Here is a 7,823-nt window from a genome sequence, read left to right on the forward strand (position 1 = left end):
TTTCAATAGCTGACATCTCCGAAAAAGCTCATTTTGGAGCATTCTTGAAGTACTTTCTCAAGCAATGACATTAAAACGGGCTCTGACATTTCTGAAAACAGTTGTTTAATGAAAAGTGGCAAAACTCCTTCTTTTGGTACATAGCTGCAATCAAGGATACTCACCATAAAAGATATCAAAACAATGGATGGCACTCCCCGTAAAGAAAATTAATTTAAACAAGTCAGGTAGAAACATGTATGTTTTTGCAGAGAAAAGTTTTTTGTAGTTGTTCAGTTTATTTATTTCCTCTTTGGAAAACCATGCTACACAATTGCTTTGGACTCGTTTATTTTCCCAGCACATACCTTTGAAATAAAACAAAATTCCAATACTTCCAGTGGTAATGTTGCTTCTCTCAACCTGTGCAGGAAAAAAAAAATCCATTTTGACTTCCAGCTGGCCTATTAGTTAGTTAATTAGTGCAGCTTATTACAAAATCAATAACAACATGCCTTTGCTGATACTTTTCCCATTTACGAGTGTGAATATACAGGGCTTCCAACTACTTCATTATTGAATTTATTTCTTAGAAAGATTCTTCAGTGAGTAATGCATCAGGCTAGCCTGAAATCTCTCCACATATATAGGACACAAATAAAGGTGAGAATGAGGGAATACTTCTTGCTAGATTTCTAATTCTATAAAGTCTGTTTATGTACCAGACTTTTCTTCATTGTATGAAACATCAAGGAAATACTGTATTAAAAAACCACACGCTTTTCTATATCCTTTAATACAATGTCCTCTAACAATAGAAATAAAAAGAATATCATTGCCTCACTCTAACTCATGTAATGACAGCAGTAACAATTTTGTGCTCTTCTGAGCTCAATAACATTAGATGCAAAGCTATCTCAGGTACTGTAAAACATGAAGGGGAACATTTCTGGTTAGATAAAGTCCCTTATAGTACTCACTAGCATCAGAGTAATTCTTGCCAAACTAAGTTGCCAGCACATGGGACACGTATATTCTAAGTTTAATTTTGTCTCACAGTGTTGAAATATTATTTCTCTTTTTGATCACTCTGACAGGTGTACTGACCCTGGCACTCCTTATTCTACTTTAGAGGAAATAGGAGACTTATAACCCATAGGTACAGATTACAAGAGTGATTCCTCAAGGTTTGCTAGGAGCTTAAATTATTCTGGTTGTGTGATGATACTAGGTAGAACTCAGCGATGCTTAGATGGAGGTAAAGAGTAGAATTTGTACCTTTTTCCCAGTATTCAACTTAGTTTCAAACTTTTAAAGTACAGAAAATACAAAACCACAAGCCCTGGAGAAATTCAACTTCCTTCATTTTGGCCCTTTACTAAGTTACAAAGTGTTTCCAAGCATTGTGGATCTAAATAAACTTCTCATGTGGCCAACTAACAGCTTCTGGTAGTTATATTAGCTGACTTTTAATGGCTTAGATATATTAGAAAATTATGATTATATATTGTGATTTCTGACCAATATAGTTATCTATCTAGTGATGTATGGTTGCTTTCCCTGGTAGCTGGAAGCTGTCTGAGTGGTTAGGTGCCTGGATGATCTGTTCAAGTATTACAAAGGAACAGGATACGTGCAGCAGTGCTGTATCTGGTTCTTGGGTATCCTAACAGCTCATGGCTGACATTTCAAATGTGGAAACACAAATTTCTTCTTTGAGCAGCAAGAAATATGCCTCTGGCATCTTCCTTCTGCACTTGTCAGTCATGAAGCTGTTCTATACAGATTTTCAGAGCCGTAGAGCAGCAGTGCTAACACAAGAGTTACAGAAATACTGGAAGTCAAGGATCTGAAGGGAGGCATGTTTTTCATGCAAAATAATCGAGAAAATGCTTTGACTGTGCCTGCCCCAACATCTTACTTGGATGATCTCCCTGTTGCTTTGAAATGTGCAAAGACTTTGTGCAAAGTCTGACTTCAGTACATTTTGATCTGCCCACACCTGCATTATTTCTCTCATCACAGAAATACCAATGCACACATAATTTCTTTGATAGAACTGTCTGGATATTTTTATCATCTCACCACAATCACTTTAAAATAATAACCACAATAAACCAAAGTAGTGTCTTTAAAAAACCTTTGTTCCATGGCTAGGTGGAACAGGCTGAGACTTCCCAAGCTGAACCTCACAAAATTTGATACAACTTATGTTCTTCAGAGCTCTGATCACAGGAGACAATTGGCTACTGAATTAGACTGCTTATAAATCAATGTAGAAGGTGTTCCCCAATCACACTTTATGCTGCACTTTCTCTAATTTCAAACATATTTTTATCTGCAAACCACAGAATCCTGTGCCACATAGAGGCCCTTCTGTGCAAAGTTCCAGATGAACTAACGGAATAGGAATGACAGACTACAACTAGATGTTAGTATAAATATTTTCCTCGCAAACAAAGATTCAGTCTAAAACTCTGCACATGAGGTTTGGGAAGTAAACTGATCTACAGAACTGGTTTGGTTCCTGGGGTTTTTTTGCCAATAATGAAAGCTACAAACATCTGACCACTTCAAGGAACTTATCTCTCTCTTAATAGTGCACAAGTTTTCCCCAATATTTGAAGAATAGTACACAATGCTGAAGAACACTAGGCAGATTATAAAGTTTATGAGAATAGATATATATATATATGTTCCTGGGGTTTTTTTGCCAATAATGAAAGCTACAAACATCTGACCACCTTCAAGGAACTTATCTCTCTCTTAATAGTCCACAAGTTTTCCCCAATATTTGAAGAATAGTACACAATGCTGAAGAACACTAGGCAGATTATAAAGTTTATGAGAATAGATATATATATATATACATTTCTTTGGGTACTTAGCATGTTTTCTACAAATAAAACACTCCACTATCTGTTTGTTCTGCAGTCCCAGCGAGAATGTGAACTATATTTTAAAAAGCAGATTTTTCTGGACCTTACTGACATAAGATGAAGTGCTTCCCTCAAGTGTACCATGGAGTCCTGCTCTCTGCACTGCAGAACTGGTCTGCTCCCTTCATGCATCACTGTGGGTACAGGTACAAGATAGCAGAGGGGCAGAAAGGAGTGCTCCGTCCAGAGACAGCATAAATTTGTAGTGCTTATGAGAATTAAAATTAGTAGAGACTGATACAAATACAAGCAGCAAAGCAAGTAAGATTTAACCCTTTCAGATAGCAATGCACAGGAAAAGACCATGGACAAAGGTGGATCATCAAAACATAAAGCACAGCTACTTGAGCACATGACCAAAACAGTTGTCAAAATAATTTCTTTCTACAGTACTACATGCTGTGCCATAACATGCATTATTAATTTTTCTAGCAAAGTAAGTAAACAATATTTTCTACTCCATGTCACAGATCAAAGACCTGGATACTGTTCCTATTAAAAATGACAACTGTGATGCTAATTTTTGTTAACATTCCAATGAGCCAACTACATTATTTTTTTGTTGGGAGCAAATACACAGCATTATTGAACCTTACTACATTCTCCTCTTTGCTAGAATGTAAATTGAATGATAATTTTCTTCCTCTCACAGAAAATAAGATTAATTTTAAAATCTGTTTCTACAAAAGCATTGTAGTATTGTAGTCCATGGAACATTTGCAGAGCATTTTCAGTTAATTCCATAAAATCAAATCTTCATCTTCAGTCTCTAGGGTTTGAATACATTTTATGATGACACTGCTGTTCTACTGCTCCATGTGCTCTTAAAAGTTAATCAAGAAAGAAACCAAGTTTTGGAGTAATTGAATAAAAACTTCTTAATACAAGAGCAGACAAGGACAACTGAATTATTTCCACATTTCTTTAGAATCTCCCTCATGCTTAGATAGTTCTGCATGATGAGTAATTTTGGGATGTAGGTGATGTATTTAACATGCAGCAAAACAAGTTACACAGAGTAATTTGCTCCTTATTAGAGTAGTGAAATCTACTGTCGCAAGAATCATAAATCTTAGGGAAATCATGCACAGGATAACCAGACATCCCCAAACAGTTCATGATTTGCAGGGTTTCCCCTTGCTTGGATCTCTCTCCAGAGATGCAAGATATGGTGGGAGAACCTTTACCTTTCTATCTGTGCTCCTTTGAGGTTCCTCATGCCTTGTATGAGTATGTGGGATCACGCAAGTTACAATTAATGCCTGAGAATCTCTCACTTTTTTCCAGATGTACCCTAACAGATGAAAAGTTCAAACTACCATAGCAGAAAACTTGAGTGCTAGGAAATTCTGCCACCCCTGAAGCTGACAAAGACACCACCCCACTGACTGACTGATCTCAGGAGGTTAAATGAGAGTCTTACAATTGGCTATGAAAATCATTTTATATGGAGGAGGTATATTAGATTTTCTGCAATAAGATCTCTTTAGAGAGTAGCACACTATGAATTTCAAAGTGCTATCCTGATGACTTTTGCTCATGAGGAGTAAAAGATCAGGCACATATCAATAGCTTTGATTTATGTAGTGCAGGTAAAATGCCACATTTTTAGCAGTTTGGCTTTTTTTAAAAAGAAGTGTATCTAAATATAAATTTCATTCATCTGATAATTTCTATTTCATTTTCCCAGTTATTACAAACTTGCTGGCACAATGGCCTTTTGCAAGAAATCAATGACTCAATTCTAAATTAATGTCTTTGAAAAACTCTTCAGTAGATGGATAATTTTGTTATCCATAAATGTCTCTTGCTATCCATAAATGTCTACGCCTTCAAATTTTATATTTACATGTATTTATTATGTGGGCTCATAAGAAGAGACAATCAGAAAGTGACAACATTAGTTTCTACTTGTATGGTAAGGTTTGAATACATATCTTAATATCTTTTCAGTGTTTCCCAGGTAGTAGTGCAAGGTAACCACTGTTAAGTTTCTTTCTAGTATTGATTAGAATTACTTGAAAATAGCTGATTAAACATAAAGAACTATCATTTGCACCACATCATGACTCCTTTCATTATGTTCTGACAAGAAAGAGATTCCTTAAGTGGAGAAAAAAAATCTGTAAAAGCTTACCACAGAGGCAGGCTGGAAGACTACATCAAAGTCTCAGACAATCTCTAGATAGAAAAACAAAAGAAAAAGAATATGTCTATTTAGTAAGTTCACTTTTTTATGTAATATGTCCAGTTCTCACACCCATAACTGTTGGAAAATCCAGAATGTGAGAGTTGTAACAAAATAAAGGCCAAAGAGTACTCCCTACAAAGAGTATCTCATAGCTGAACACTCACATTTAAAGCCTGCACACAAAGCTTTTAACTCTCAACTTGGAGTTGCCACAGATTGCCATGGGAACGGAGGTCAGGAACTGGGAATGGTTTTCAGTGGAGGATCACAGATAAAGCTAACTTTAAACTTCCATGACAAAGAGTCTTCTTTGGTTTGGTTACAGGTTCTACACCCTGTCTAGAAATCTGGAAAATTTCTAACACTGAACAGATTCTCTCTACAACTGAAACCTTTAAAACCTCTACTCTCTATTCTCATCCTTTCTTTTACAGCTCTGCTGAAAACTGCTCATAAAAAAGGGCAGCTTAAGCAGAATATGAACTGGACCGTTAAAACTTTCTGACAATGCTCTTCCAGTATAAATCATGAGGATTTAAAAATATTATAAAGCAATTGTGTCTCTGTGCTCAGCCACCCTTTGCTAACTGAAGCAGGGATTCTATGCACTTGAATTTAGGAAAATACTACAATTCCAGGGAATTAATATTTTAACCCAGGGAGAGCTACATCTCATTCCTAAGCATCATTTTCTAAAGCGTAGCCTGACTTTAGTCATTGGTGATTCAACCATACACATACACATACATTTAAGGTGGGTAAATTTTTCAAGATTTTTGAGATTGTCCAGGAAAGAAAAAGCAATATGACCCCTTTTAAAAGCAGAAACTATCCCAAGGACCTACTGAAAAAGTGGGGAAATCGAGGTTTCTTGCATTTTCTGCTTCTTGTGCTGAGCTTGATAGAACCAAATGCTTGGAAACTTCACTTTGGCTTTTATTTCAAGAATGTAGAAACGCAAATAAAGAATTATAGTTTCAACTTGACTCTTCCTCAAGAATTTGTCAACAACAGTTCATTTTAATGAAACATTCAACCAGAACATATTTTTTTTGTATCAATATTATATAAGATTTCAAGTCTGAAGACACACATATGGTTGACAGATCTGATAAAGTTAAGAAAACTGTTCTTAATCCTGGCAAATCCCTGAAAATATATTTTTATACTATAGAGCAAATAAGTATTAAACACTAGCTGGAGCTATCTTCAAATGCAAGTGGAATAAATTCCTTGTAAAAGAAATTTTATGTGAATGTGTAGAAAACTGAGAATTATTTAGTGAAAAGTAATGATCACCTTTCCACCAGTAGATGGAAACTACCAGATGGATGACAAGGAGCAGTAGTCAATACCCCATTAGCTGGTCCATTATAACTCTGGAATAGAAACACATTTTATTTTAGAAAGCTAAAACAATTGTACATGAATTTTAAAAGCTGAACAAATGTACATGCTAATCTACAGTTATAAAAGTTAAATAAATTAGTAATGCCATTACCATCACTTCCACTGCACAAAAAAGTTCGTAATTCATTTTAAGACCCATTATCAAACTGTTCATTTTGTCTACACATACTTTTATTGTTAATGTTGTGTCAGCATTTCCATAACAAACACTTCTTTCCAGAAGATTTAATCATGGCTGAAATTCTGCATTGGATTGTTCCTTCTGGAAGGTATTTATAGGGCTGGTTTTAGTATAGTTCTAAAAACCTTACAGAAGAGTAAAAATAATTGTTACTATTTTAAAGAATTTTTTAAGGTTCAAAAATTTCTCTGCAGTTATGTACAGGCAAATGCCTATCCAACTCGGGACAAAACTGAGAGCAAAACCACAGAAAAGTGTTTTCCAAGACTGAAATGTTGAAAATACGTAAACTCCCTCATTTTTTCCTGAAAATTCAGTTAATTACTCTGAATATGTTCCTTCATGTCAATTTCTATTACTTTCATAGTATCTGCATTTCAATAAATACAATGAGAAAACTAGAATTCAGTTTTGCTGATACAGCAGTCTAACAGGATACATTTTCTATCAGCAGAAGTACATTATTGAACTACTTGCTGATTTAAAATAGTTGCCTTTTCTCATTCCACTTGAAATCCAGAATTCTAGATCCGTAAATTCAGATTTCATGGGGATTCAGATTTCTTCACCATAACAAAAAAATTGACCTTACGAGCTCATGTGGGCATTTTCTGTTCAGGAAAACTGCTGCTGGAGAGACAAATATACACAAAGAAATCAGGAAAGCATACTGCACTGTGTCCTCTGGGGTGGTCTGACATGGAAGAATGTTACTTGAGTTTTGTAAGTCAGTGGAAAAAAACTTCTACGCTTTTCTCCATCTCCATGAAATGAAAGTCTCATGTAGGACTCTTACATCAAAAGTGTCTTTCATAAGATAAAATTTAAAAAAACCCAAACAAACGAAAAAATAAAGTTCTGGTCCAGCTCAGTTGTTCAAAATGTAACACTACAAGATCAAAATTTAAAAAAAATATATAGCAATCCAGGTGGACTACAGCTGTTTTAAAATCAAGTTAGATCTTGACAAGGGATAAATTTTTAAGCCTGTTTTTAAATTTTACATAGCTATTCTTACTATGTCAAACTTTTCCACATCTAAAGACGATGAATAATAATAGTGCATCAATACTGGTCTATTTGAAGAAAATACTTCAAACTGAACCCTATTATAAAGAACTTA

This window comes from Geospiza fortis, unplaced genomic scaffold (genome assembly GCF_000277835.1).
Source record: "Geospiza fortis unplaced genomic scaffold, GeoFor_1.0 scaffold40, whole genome shotgun sequence".
In the NCBI taxonomy this organism is placed as follows: domain Eukaryota; kingdom Metazoa; phylum Chordata; class Aves; order Passeriformes; family Thraupidae; genus Geospiza; species Geospiza fortis.